Source organism: Salmo salar, unplaced genomic scaffold, assembly GCF_905237065.1.
Source record: "Salmo salar unplaced genomic scaffold, Ssal_v3.1, whole genome shotgun sequence".
Classification (NCBI taxonomy): domain Eukaryota; kingdom Metazoa; phylum Chordata; class Actinopteri; order Salmoniformes; family Salmonidae; genus Salmo; species Salmo salar.
In genome coordinates, this window is record NW_025547359.1 from 571 (window position 1) to 15,000 (window position 14,430).

The 14,430-nt window shown below is 45.1% G+C and overlaps 1 pseudogene; it reads left to right on the forward strand.

The window, feature by feature from the left end:
- The first annotated feature begins 1,010 nt into the window (after positions 1-1,010).
- The window catches only part of LOC123731796 (amyloid beta precursor protein binding family B member 2-like), a 15,817-nt pseudogene continuing 2,397 nt past the window's right edge, over positions 1,011-14,430 (forward strand).

Here is a 14,430-nt window from a genome sequence, read left to right on the forward strand (position 1 = left end):
TCTAGTGTCCTAGTCCCTGTCTAGTGTCCTAGTCCCTGTCTCCTGTCTAGTGTCCTAGTCCCTGTCTAGTGTCCCTGTCTAGTGTCCTAGTCCCTGTCTAGTGTCCTAGTCCCTGTCTAGTGTCCTAGTCCCTGTCTAGTGTCCTACTCCCTGGCTAGTGTCCTAGTCCCTGTCTAGTGTCCTAGTCCCTGTCTAGTGTCCTAGTCCCTGTCTAGTGTCCTAGTTCCTGTCTAGTGTCCTAGTTCCTGTCTAGTGTCCTAGTCCCTGTCTAGTGTCCTAGTCCCTGTCTAGTGTCCTAGTCCCTGTCTAGTGTCCTAGTCCCTGTCTAGTGTCCTAGTCCCTGTCTAGTGTCCTAGTTCCTGTCTAGTGTACTGCCTTTGACCAAAGCCTCCAAAAGTAGTGCACTAAACAGGAAATAGCGGTCCATTTCAGAGAGCCACTACAGTACATGGACATTACTACAACCAGATGAGAGGGAGGGAGAGAGAGAGAGAGAGAGAGAGAGAGAGAGAGAGAGAGAGAGAGAGAGAGAGAGAGAGAGAGAGAGAGAGAGAGAGAGAGAGAGAGAGAGAGAGAGAGAGAGAGAGAGAGAGAGGGAGGGGGAGAGAGAGACAGACAGACAGACAGACAGACAGACAGACAGACAGACAGACAGACAGACAGACAGACAGACAGACAGACACTAAGTTTATCCATAATTTATTGGTCTGTTGCAGAGAGGAAAATCTTTTAGAGAGGGAGAGAGGCTGACCTGGTTTGCTGTGTGTAGAGCTGAGTAGAGGAGACTTAGAGGGGGGTGTCCCTCCCCAGGTGGGGAGACAGCTTGACATTATTTCAAGGGAGAAACTTGCTCTTGGTTATTGTAACTAATTTTCTCCTCTCCTCTCCTCTCTCCTCTCCTCTCCTCTCCCTCCTCTCCTCTCCCTCCCTCCTCCTCCTCCTCCCTCCTCTCCTCTCTCCTCGCTCTCCCTCCTCTCCTTCCCTCCCCTCTCCTCCTCCTCTCCTCCCTCCTCCTCCTCCCTCCCTCCTCTCCTCTCCTCCCCTCTCCTCTCCTCTCCTCTCCTCTCCTCTCTCTCCTCTCCTCTCTGTAGATCATGTCAGAGCGTAAGCATGCTAAAGCGTTATCAGGGGCTTTGTCAGGGGGCGTGTCTCTACACGGCAGAATGCAGTCAGGACTAGACCTCCCACTACAAGGTAATCTACTCTACTGTAATATGCTCTACTGTAATCTACTCTACTGTAATCTACTCTACTGTAATCTACTGTAATCTGCTCTACTGTAATCTGCTCTACTGTAATCTACTGTAATCTACTCTACTGTAATCTACTCTACTGTAATCTACTCTACTGTAATCTACTCTACTGTAATCTACTGTAATCTGCTCTACTGTAATCTACTCTAATGTAATCTACTCTGCTCTACTGTAATCTACTCTACTGTAATCTACTCTGCTCTACTGTAATCTACTCTACTGTAATCTGCTCTACTGTAATCTGCTCTACTGTAATCTACTCTGCTCTACTGTAATCTACTCTGCTCTACTGTAATCTACTCTACTGTAATCTACTCTACTGTAATCTGCTCTACTGTAATCTGCTCTACTGTAATCTACTCTGCTCTACTGTAATCTACTCTGCTCTACTGTAATCTGCTCTACTGTAATCTACTCTAATGTAATCTACTCTGCTCTACTGTAATCTACTCTACTGTAATCTACTCTGCTCTACTGTAATCTACTCTACTGTAATCTACTCTTCACTACTGTAATCTACTCTGCTCTACTGTAATCACATATACTGCATCACGTATACTGTATCACATATACTGTATCACATATACTGTATCGCATATACTGTATCACGTATACTGTATACTGTATCGCATATACTGTATCACATACAGTACAAACAATAGTACGCAAGTATAAACACCATGGGACCAAGCAGCCGTCATACCGCTCAGGAAGGAGACGCGTTCTGTCTCCTAGAGATGAACTTACTTTGGTGCGAAAAGTGCAAATCAATCCCAGAACAATAGCAAAGGACCTTGTGAAGATGCTGGAGGAAACAGGTACAAAAGTATCTATATCCACAGTAAAACGAGTCCTATATCGACATAACCTGAAAGGCCGCTCAGCAAGGAAGAAGCCACTGTTCCAAAACCACCATGAAAAAAGCCAAACTACGGTTTGCAACTGCACATGGGGACAAAGATTGTACTTTTTGGAGAAATGTCCTCTGGTCTGATGAAACAAAAATAGAACTGTTTGGCCATAATGACCATCGTTATGATTGGAGGAAAAAGGGGGAGGCTTGCAAGCTGAAGAACACCATCCCAACCGTGAAGCACGGGGGTGGCAGCATCATGTTGTGGGGGTGCTTTGCTGCAGGAGGGACTGGTGCACTGCACAAAATAGATGGCAACATGAGGAAGGAAAATTATGTGGATATATTGAAGCAACATCTCAAGACATCAGACAGGAAGTTAAAGCTTGGTCGCAAATGGGTCTTCCAAATGGACAATGACCCCAAGCGTACTTCCAAAGTTGTGGCAAAATGGCTTAAGGACAACAAAGTCAAGGTATTGGAGTGGCCATCACAAAGCCCTGACCTCAATCCTATAGAACATTTGTGGGCAGAATTGAAAAAGCGTGTGCGAGCAAGGAGGCCTACAAACCTGACTCAGTTACACCAGCTCTGTCAGGAGGAATGGGCCAAAATTCACCCAACTTATTGTGGGAAGCTTGTGGAAGGCTACCCGAAACGTTTGACCCAAGTTAAACAATTTAAAGGCAATGCTACCAAATACTAATTGAGTTTATATGTAAACTTCTGACCCACTGGGAATGTGATGAAATAAATAAAAGCTGAAATAAATCATTTTCTCTACTATTATTCTGACATTTCACATTCTTAAAATAAAGTGTTGATCCTAACTGACCTAAGACAGGGAATTTTTACTAGGATTTAATATCAGGAATTGTGAAAAACTGAGTTTAAATATATTTGGCTAAGGTGTATGTAAACTTCCGACTACAACTGTATGTCTGTCTGTCATGTAGCCTAATGAAGACTGCTGTCTGTCTGTCTGTCTGTCTGTCTGTCTGTCTGTCTGTCTGTCTGTCTGTCTGTCCAGCAGAGTTCCCCTCTCCAAAGACAGAGTTGGTCCAGAGGTTCCAGGTTCTGTATCTGGGTATGATGCCAGTAGACAGATCTATAGGTGAGACACACACACACACACACACACACACACACACACACACACACACACACACACACACACACACACACACACACACACACACACACACTGACCCCTGCCCTGTGACCCCTGTCCTGTGACCCCTGCCCTGTGACCCCTGTCCTGTGACCCTGTGACCCCTGCCCTGTGACCCCGTGACCCCTGCCCTGTGACCCCTGCCCTGTGACCCCTGCCCTGTGACCCCTGCCCTGTGACCCCGTGACCCCTGCCCTGTGACCCCTGCCCCGTGGCCCCTGCCCTGTGACCCCTGCCCTGTGACCCCTGTCCTGTGACCCCTTGCCCTGTGACCCCTAGGTATGGACATAGTGAACGGGCGATAGACAGTCTGATTGGTTCTTCCAGTAGAGAGGAGTGGAAAGCTGTTAACCTCAACGTGGCTGATGCAACCCTCATTATCAGCAACCACCAGGTAACATCCACTATATACACCTCCTATATACCTCATTATCACCACCCACCACTATATACACCTCTATATACCTCATCACCAACCACCACTATATACACCTCTATATACCTCATTATCACCACCCACCACTATATGCACCTCTATATACCTCATTATCACCACCCACCAGGTAACATCCACTATATACACCTCTATATACCTCATTATCACCAACCAACACTATATACACCTCTATATACCTCATTATCACCACCCACCACTATATACACCTCTATATACCTCATTATCACCACCCACCACTATATACACCTCTATATACCTCATTATCACCACCCAACACTATATACACCTCTATATACCTCATTATCACCACCCACCACTATATCCATCTCCTATATACCTCATTATCACCACCCACCACTATATACACCTCTATATACCTCATTATCACCACCCACCACTATATACACCTCTATATACCTCATTATCACCACCCACCACTATATACACCTCTATATACCTCATTATCACCACCCACCACTATATACACCTCTATATACCTCATTATCACCACCCACCACTATATACACCTCTATATACCTCATTATCACCACCCACCACTATATCCATCTCCTATATACCTCATTATCACCACCCACCACTATATACACCTCTATATACCTCATTATCACCACCCACCACTATATACACCTCTATATACCTCATTATCACCAACCACCACTATATACACCTCTACCCTCATTATCACCAACCACCACTATATACACTATATACACCTCTACCCTCATTATCACCAACCACCACTATATACACCTCTACCCTCATTATCACCAACCACCACTATATACACCTCTACCCTCATTATCACCAACCACCGCTATATACACTATATACACCTCTACCCTCATTATCACCAACCACCACTATATACACCTCTACCCTCATTATCACCAACCACCACTATATACACCTCTACCCTCATTATCACTAACCACCGCTATATACACTATATACACCTCTACCCTCATTATCACCAACCACCACTATATACACCTCTACCCTCATTATCACCAACCACCACTATATACACCTCTATATAGCTCATTATCACCACCCACCACTATATACACTATATACACCTCTACCCTCATTATCACCAACCACCACTATATACACCTCTACCCTCATTATCACCAACCACCACTATATACACCTCTACCCTCATTATCACCAACCACCACTATATACACCTCTACCCTCATAATCACCACCCACCACTATATACAATATATACACCTCTACCCTCATTATCACCACCCACCACTATATACACTATATACACCTCTACCCTCATTATCACCAACCACCACTATATACACCTCTAACCTCATTATCACCAACCACCACTATATACACCTCTACCCTCATTATCACCAACCACCACTATATACACCTCTACCCTCATAATCACCACCCACCACTATATACACCTCTACCCTCATTATCACCACCCACCACTATATACACCTCTACCCTCATTATCACCAACCACCACTATATACACTATATACACCTCTACCCTCAATATCACCAACCACCACTATATATACCTCTACCCTCATTATCACCAACCACCACTATATACACCTCCATCCTCATTATCACCAACCACCACTATATACACCTCTACCCTCATTATCACCAACCACCGCTATATACACTATATACACCTCTACCCTCATTATCACCAACCACCACTATATACACCTCTACCCTCATTATCACCAACCACCACTATATACACCTCTACCCTCATTATCACCAACCACCACTATATACACTATATACACCTCTACCCTCATTATCACCAACCACCACTATATACACCTCTACCCTCATTATCACCAACCACCGCTATATACACTATATACACCTCTACCCTCATTATCACCAACCACCACTATATACACCTCTACCCTCATTATCACCAACCACCACTATATACACCTCTATATACCTCATTATCACCACTCACCACTATATACACTATATACACCTCTACCCTCATTATCACCAACCACCACTATATACACCTCTACCCTCATTATCACCAACCACCACTATATACACCTCTATCCTCATTATCACCAACCACCACTATATACACCTCTACCCTCATTATCACCAACCACCGCTATATACACTATATACACCTCTACCCTCATTATCACCAACCACCACTATATACACCTCTACCCTCATTATCACCAACCACCACTATATACACCTCTACCCTCATTATCACCAACCACCGCTATATACACTATATACACCTCTACCCTCATTATCACCAACCACCACTATATACACCTCTACCCTCATTATCACCAACCACCACTATATACACCTCTATATACCTCATTATCACCACCCACCACTATATACACTATATACACCTCTACCCTCATTATCACCAACCACCACTATATACACCTCTACCCTCATTATCACCAACCACCACTATATACACCTCTACCCTCATTATCACCAACCACTGCTATATACACTATATACACCTCTACCCTCATTATCACCAACCACCACTATATACACCTCTACCCTCATTATCACCAACCACCACTATATACACCTCTATATACCTCATTATCACCACCCACCACTATATACACTATATACACCTCTACCCTCATTATCACCAACCACCACTATATACACCTCTACCCTCATTATCACCAACCACCACTATATACACCTCTACCCTCATTATCACCAACCACCACTATATACACCTCTACCCTCATAATCACCACCCACCACTATATACACTATATACACCTCTACCCTCATTATCACCAACCACCACTATATACACCTCTACCCTCATTATCACCAATCACCACTATATACACCTCTATATACCTCATTATCACCAACCACCACCATATACACCTCTACCCTCATTATCACCAACCACCACTATATACACCTCTACCCTCATTATCACCACCCACCGCTATATACACCTCTACCCTCATTATCACCAACCACCACTATATACACTATATACACCTCTACCCTCATTATCACCACCCACCGCTATATACCCCTCTACCCTCATTACCACCACCCACCACTATATACACCTCTACCCTCATTATCACCAACCACCGCTATATACACCTCTACCCTCATTATCACCAACCACCACTATATACACTATATACACCTCTACCCTCATTATCACCACCCACCGCTATATACCCCTCTACCCTCATTATCACCACCCACCGCTATATACACCTCTATATACTTCATTATCACCAACCACCACTATATACACCTCTACCCTCATTATCACCAATCACCACTATATACACCTCTATATACTTCATTATCACCAACCACCACTATATACACCTCTACCCTCATTAGCACCACCCACCGCTATATACACCTCTACCCTCATTATCACCACCCACCGCTATATACACCTCTACCTTCATTATCACCACCCACCACTATATACACCTCTACCCTCATTATCACCAACCACCACTATATACACCTCTACCCTCATTATCACCAACCACCACTATATACACCTCTACCCTCATTATCACCAACCACCACTATATACACCTCTACCCTCATAATCACCACCCACCACTATATACACTATATACACCTCTACCCTCATTATCACCAACCACCACTATATACACCTCTACCCTCATTATCACCAATCACCACTATATACACACCTCTATATACCTCATTATCACCAACCACCACCATATACACCTCTACCCTCATTATCACCAACCACCACTATATACACCTCTACCCTCATTATCACCACCCACCGCTATATACACCTCTACCCTCATTATCACCAACCACCACTATATACACTATATACACCTCTACCCTCATTATCACCACCCACCGCTATATACCCCTCTACCCTCATTATCACCACCCACCACTATATACACCTCTACCCTCATTATCACCACCCACCACTATATACACCTCTACCCTCATTATCACCACCCACCACTATATACACCTCTACCCTCATTATCACCAACCACCACTATAACATCTCTACCCTCATTGTCTCTCTCTCTGTCTCTCTCTCTCTCTCTCTCTCTTTCTCTCTGTCTCTTTCTCTTTCTTTCTGATGACGTTTCATCCTTTGTGTGTGTGTTTGTGTGCTTCCCTGTATGTCTCTCTCTGTCTCTCCCTGTGTATCAGGAGGTGAAGGAGGAGGAGGAGGAGGAGGAGGAGGTGAAGCAGGAGGAGGAGGTGTTGGTGGAGTGCAGGGTGAGGTTTCTGTCCTTCATGGGAGTAGGGAGGGACGTCCACTGCTTTGCCTTCATCATGGACGGAGGAGGACGACGACGCTACGAGTGTCACGTGTTGTGGTGTGACCCCGACGCTGGACGGCTCTCTGAGGCCGTACAGGCAGCGTGCATGGTGGGTACACTCTAGAATATCTAGATCTATGTACAGGCAGCGTGCATGGTGTGACCCCAACGCTGGACGGCTCTCTGAGGCCGTACAGGCAGCGTGCATGGTGGGTACACTCTAGAATATCTAGATCTATGTACAGGCTGCATGCATGGTGGGTACACTCTAGAATATCTAGATCTATGTACAGGCTGCGTGCATGGTGCGTACACTCTACAATATCTAGATCTATGTACAGGCAGCGTGCATGGTGGGTACACTCTAGAATATCTAGATCTATGTACAGGCTGCATGCATGGTGGGTACACTCTAGAATATCTAGATCTATGTACAGGCAGCGTGCATGGTGTGACCCCGACGCTGGACGGCTCTCTGAGGCCGTACAGGCAGCGTGCATGGTGGGTACACTCTAGAATATCTAGATCTATGTACAGGCTGCGTGCATGGTGGGTACACTCTAGAATATCTAGATCTATGTACAGGCTGCATGCATGGTGGGTACACTCTAGAATATCTAGATCTATGTACAGGCTGCGTGCATGGTGTGACCCCAACGCTGGACGGCTCTCTGAGGCCGTACAGGCAGCGTGCATGGTGGGTACACTCTAGAATATCTAGATCTATGTACAGGCAGCGTGCATGGTGGGTACACTCTAGAATATCTAGATCTATGTACAGGCAGCGTGCATGGTGGGTACACTCTAGAATATCTAGATCTATGTACAGGCAGCGTGCATGGTGGGTACACTCTAGAATATCTAGATCTATGTACAGGCAGCGTGCATGGTGTGACCCGACGCTGGACGGCTCTCTGAGGCCGTACAGGCAGCGTGCATGGTGGGTACACTCTAGAATATCTAGATCTATGTACAGGCTGCATGCATGGTGGGTACACTCTAGAATATCTAGATCTATGTACAGGCAGCGTGCATGGTGTGACCCCGACGCTGGACGGCTCTCTGAGGCCGTACAGGCAGCGTGCATGGTGGGTACACTCTAGAATATCTAGATCTATGTACAGGCAGAGTGCATGGTGGGTACACTCTAGAATATCTAGATCTTTGTACAGGCTGCGTGCATGGTGCGTACACTCTACAATATCTAGATCTATGTACAGGCAGCGTGCATGGTGGGTACACTCTAGAATATCTAGATCTATGTACAGGCTGCGTGCATGGTGGGTACACTCTAGAATATCTAGATCTATGTACAGGCTGCGTGCATGGTGGGTACACTCTAGAATATCTAGATCTATGTACAGGCTGCGTGCATGGTGAATACACTCTAGAATATCTAGATCTATGTACAGGCTGCGTGCATGGTGGGTACACTCTATAATATCTAGATCTATGTACAGGCTGCGTGCATGGTGGGTACACTCTAGAATATCTAGATCTATGTACAGGCTGCGTGCATGGTGGGTACACTCTAGAATATCTAGATCTATGTACAGGCTGCGTGCATGGTGTGAACCCAATGCTGGACAGCTCTCTGAGGCCGTACAGGCTGTGTGCATGGCGGGTACACTCTATAATATCTAGATCTATGTACAGGCTGCATGCATGGTGCGTACACTCTAGAATATCTAGATCTATGTACAAGCTGCATGCATGGTGCGTACACTCTATAATATCTAGATCTATGTACAGGCTGCATGCATGGTGGGTACACTCTAGAATATCTAGATCTATGTACAAGCTGCATGCATGGTGCGTACACTCTATAATATCTAGATCTATGTACAGGCTGCGTGCATGGTGAATACACTCTAGAATATCTAGATCTATGTACAGGCTGCGTGCATGGTGCGTACACTCTATAATATCTAGATCTATGTACAGGCTGCGTGCATGGTGAATACACTCTAGAATATCTAGATCTATGTACAGGCTGCGTGCATGGTGCGTACACTCTATAATATCTAGATCTATGTACAGGCTGCGTGCATGGTGAATACACTCTAGAATATCTAGATCTATGTACAGGCTGCGTGCATGGTGGGTACACTCTATAATATCTAGATCTATGTACAGGCTGCGTGCATGGTGGGTACACTCTAGAATATCTAGATCTATGTACAGGCTGCGTGCATGGTGGGTACACTCTAGAATATCTAGATCTATGTACAGGCTGCGTGCATGGTGTGAACCCAATGCTGGACAGCTCTCTGAGGCCGTACAGGCTGTGTGCATGGCGGGTACACTCTATAATATCTAGATCTATGTACAGGCTGCATGCATGGTGCGTACACTCTAGAATATCTAGATCTATGTACAAGCTGCATGCATGGTGCGTACACTCTATAATATCTAGATATATGTACAGGCTGCGTGCATGGTGGGTACACTCTAGAATATCTAGATCTATGTACAGGCTGCGTGCATGGTGGGTACACTCTAGAATATCTAGATCTATGTACAGGCTGCGTGCATGGTGTGAACCCAATGCTGGACAGCTCTCTGAGGCCGTACAGGCTGTGTGCATGGCGGGTACACTCTATAATATCTAGATCTATGTACAGGCTGCATGCATGGTGCGTACACTCTAGAATATCTAGATCTATGTACAGGCTGCGTGCATGGTGGGTACACTCTAGAATATCTAGATCTATGTACAGGCTGCGTGCATGGTGGGTACACTCTAGAATATCTAGATCTATGTACAGGCTGCGTGCATGGTGGGTACACTCTAGAATATCTAGATCTATGTACAGGCTGTGTGCATGGCGGGTACACTCTATAATATCTAGATCTATGTACAGGCTGCGTGCATGGTGGGTACACTCTAGAATATCTAGATCTATGTACAGGCTGTGTGCATGGCGGGTACACTCTATAATATCTAGATCTATGTACAGGCTGCGTGCATGGTGGGTACACTCTATAATATCTAGATCTATGTACAGGCTGCATGCATGGTGCGTACACTCTATAATATCTAGATCTATGTACAGGCAGCGTGCATGGTGGGTACACTCTAGAATATCTAGATCTATGTACAGGCTGCATGCATGGTGCGTACACTCTATAATATCTAGATCTATGTACAGGCAGCGTGCATGGTGCGTACACTCTATAATATCTAGATCTATGTACAGGCTGCGTGCATGGTGGGTACACTCTAGAATATCTAGATCTATGTACAGGCTGCGTGCATGGTGTGTACACTCTAGAATATCTAGATCTATGTACAGGCTGCGTGCATGGTGAATACACTCTAGAATATCTAGATCTATGTACAGGCTGCGTGCATGGTGTGTACACTCTAGAATATCTAGATCTATGTACAGGCTGCGTGCATGGTGGGTACACTCTAGAATATCTAGATCTATGTACAGGCTGCGTGCATGGTGGGTACACTCTAGAATATCTAGATCTATGTACAGGCTGCGTGCATGGTGGGTACACTCTAGAATATCTAGATCTATGTACAGGCTGCGTGCATGGTGAATACACTCTAGAATATCTAGATCTATGTACAGGCTGCGTGCATGGTGTGTACACTCTAGAATATCTAGATCTATGTACAGGCTGCGTGCATGGTGGGTACACTCTAGAATATCTAGATCTATGTACAGGCTGCGTGCATGGTGGGTACACTCTAGAATATCTAGATCTATGTACAGGCTGCGTGCATGGTGGGTACACTCTATAATATCTAGATCTATGTACAGGCTGCGTGCATGGTGGGTACACTCTATAATATCTAGATCTATGTACAGGCTGCGTGCATGGTGAATACACTCTATAATATCTAGATCTATGTACAGGCTGCGTGCATGGTGAATACACTCTAGAATATCTAGATCTATGTACAGGCTGCGTGCATGGTGAATACACTCTATAATATCTAGATCTATGTACAGGCTGCGTGCATGGTGGGTACACTCTATAATATCTAGATCTATGTACAGGCTGCGTGCATGGTGCGTACACTCTATAATATCTAGATCTATGTACAGGCTGCGTGCATGGTGGGTACACTCTAGAATATCTAGATCTATGTACAGGCTGCGTGCATGGTGGGTACACTCTAGAATATCTAGATCTATGTACAGGCTGCGTGCATGGTGAATACACTCTAGAATATCTAGATCTATGTACAGGCTGCGTGCATGGTGCGTACACTCTATAATATCTAGATCTATGTACAGGCTGCGTGCATGGTGAATACACTCTAGAATATCTAGATCTATGTACAGGCTGCGTGCATGGTGGGTACACTCTATAATATCTAGATCTATGTACAGGCTGCGTGCATGGTGGGTACACTCTAGAATATCTAGATCTATGTACAGGCTGCGTGCATGGTGGGTACACTCTAGAATATCTAGATCTATGTACAGGCTGCGTGCATGGTGTGAACCCAATGCTGGACAGCTCTCTGAGGCCGTACAGGCTGTGTGCATGGCGGGTACACTCTATAATATCTAGATCTATGTACAGGCTGCATGCATGGTGCGTACACTCTAGAATATCTAGATCTATGTACAAGCTGCATGCATGGTGCGTACACTCTATAATATCTAGATATATGTACAGGCTGCGTGCATGGTGGGTACACTCTAGAATATCTAGATCTATGTACAGGCTGCGTGCATGGTGGGTACACTCTAGAATATCTAGATCTATGTACAGGCTGCGTGCATGGTGTGAACCCAATGCTGGACAGCTCTCTGAGGCCGTACAGGCTGTGTGCATGGCGGGTACACTCTATAATATCTAGATCTATGTACAGGCTGCATGCATGGTGCGTACACTCTAGAATATCTAGATCTATGTACAGGCTGCGTGCATGGTGGGTACACTCTAGAATATCTAGATCTATGTACAGGCTGCGTGCATGGTGGGTACACTCTAGAATATCTAGATCTATGTACAGGCTGCGTGCATGGTGGGTACACTCTATAATATCTAGATCTATGTACAGGCTGTGTGCATGGCGGGTACACTCTATAATATCTAGATCTATGTACAGGCTGCGTGCATGGTGGGTACACTCTAGAATATCTAGATCTATGTACAGGCTGTGTGCATGGCGGGTACACTCTATAATATCTAGATCTATGTACAGGCTGCGTGCATGGTGAATACACTCTAGAATATCTAGATCTATGTACAGGCTGCGTGCATGGTGTGTACACTCTAGAATATCTAGATCTATGTACAGGCTGCGTGCATGGTGGGTACACTCTAGAATATCTAGATCTATGTACAGGCTGCGTGCATGGTGGGTACACTCTAGAATATCTAGATCTATGTACAGGCTGCGTGCATGGTGAATACACTCTATAATATCTAGATCTATGTACAGGCTGCGTGCATGGTGGGTACACTCTATAATATCTAGATCTATGTACAGGCTGCGTGCATGGTGCGTACACTCTATAATATCTAGATCTATGTACAGGCTGCGTGCATGGTGCGTACACTCTATAATATCTAGATCTATGTACAGGCTGCGTGCATGGTGAATACACTCTAGAATATCTAGATCTATGTACAGGCTGCGTGCATGGTGAATACACTCTAGAATATCTAGATCTATGTACAGGCTGCGTGCATGGTGTGTACACTCTAGAATATCTAGATCTATGTACAGGCTGCGTGCATGGTGGGTACACTCTATAATATCTAGATCTATGTACAGGCTGCGTGCATGGTGGGTACACTCTAGAATATCTAGATCTATGTACAGGCTGCGTGCATGGTGGGTACACTCTAGAATATCTAGATCTATGTACAGGCTGTGTGCATGGCGGGTACACTCTATAATATCTAGATCTATGTACAGGCTGCGTGCATGGTGGGTACACTCTAGAATATCTAGATCTATGTACAGGCTGTGTGCATGGCGGGTACACTCTATAATATCTAGATCTATGTACAGGCTGCGTGCATGGTGGGTACACTCTATAATATCTAGATCTATGTACAGGCTGCATGCATGGTGCGTACACTCTATAATATCTAGATCTATGTACAGGCAGCGTGCATGGTGGGTACACTCTAGAATATCTAGATCTATGTACAGGCTGCATGCATGGTGCGTACACTCTATAATATCTAGATCTATGTACAGGCAGCGTGCATGGTGCGTACACTCTATAATATCTAGATCTATGTACAGGCTGCGTGCATGGTGGGTACACTCTAGAATATCTAGATCTATGTACAGGCTGCGTGCATGGTGTGTACACTCTAGAATATCTAGATCTATGTACAGGCTGCGTGCATGGTGAATA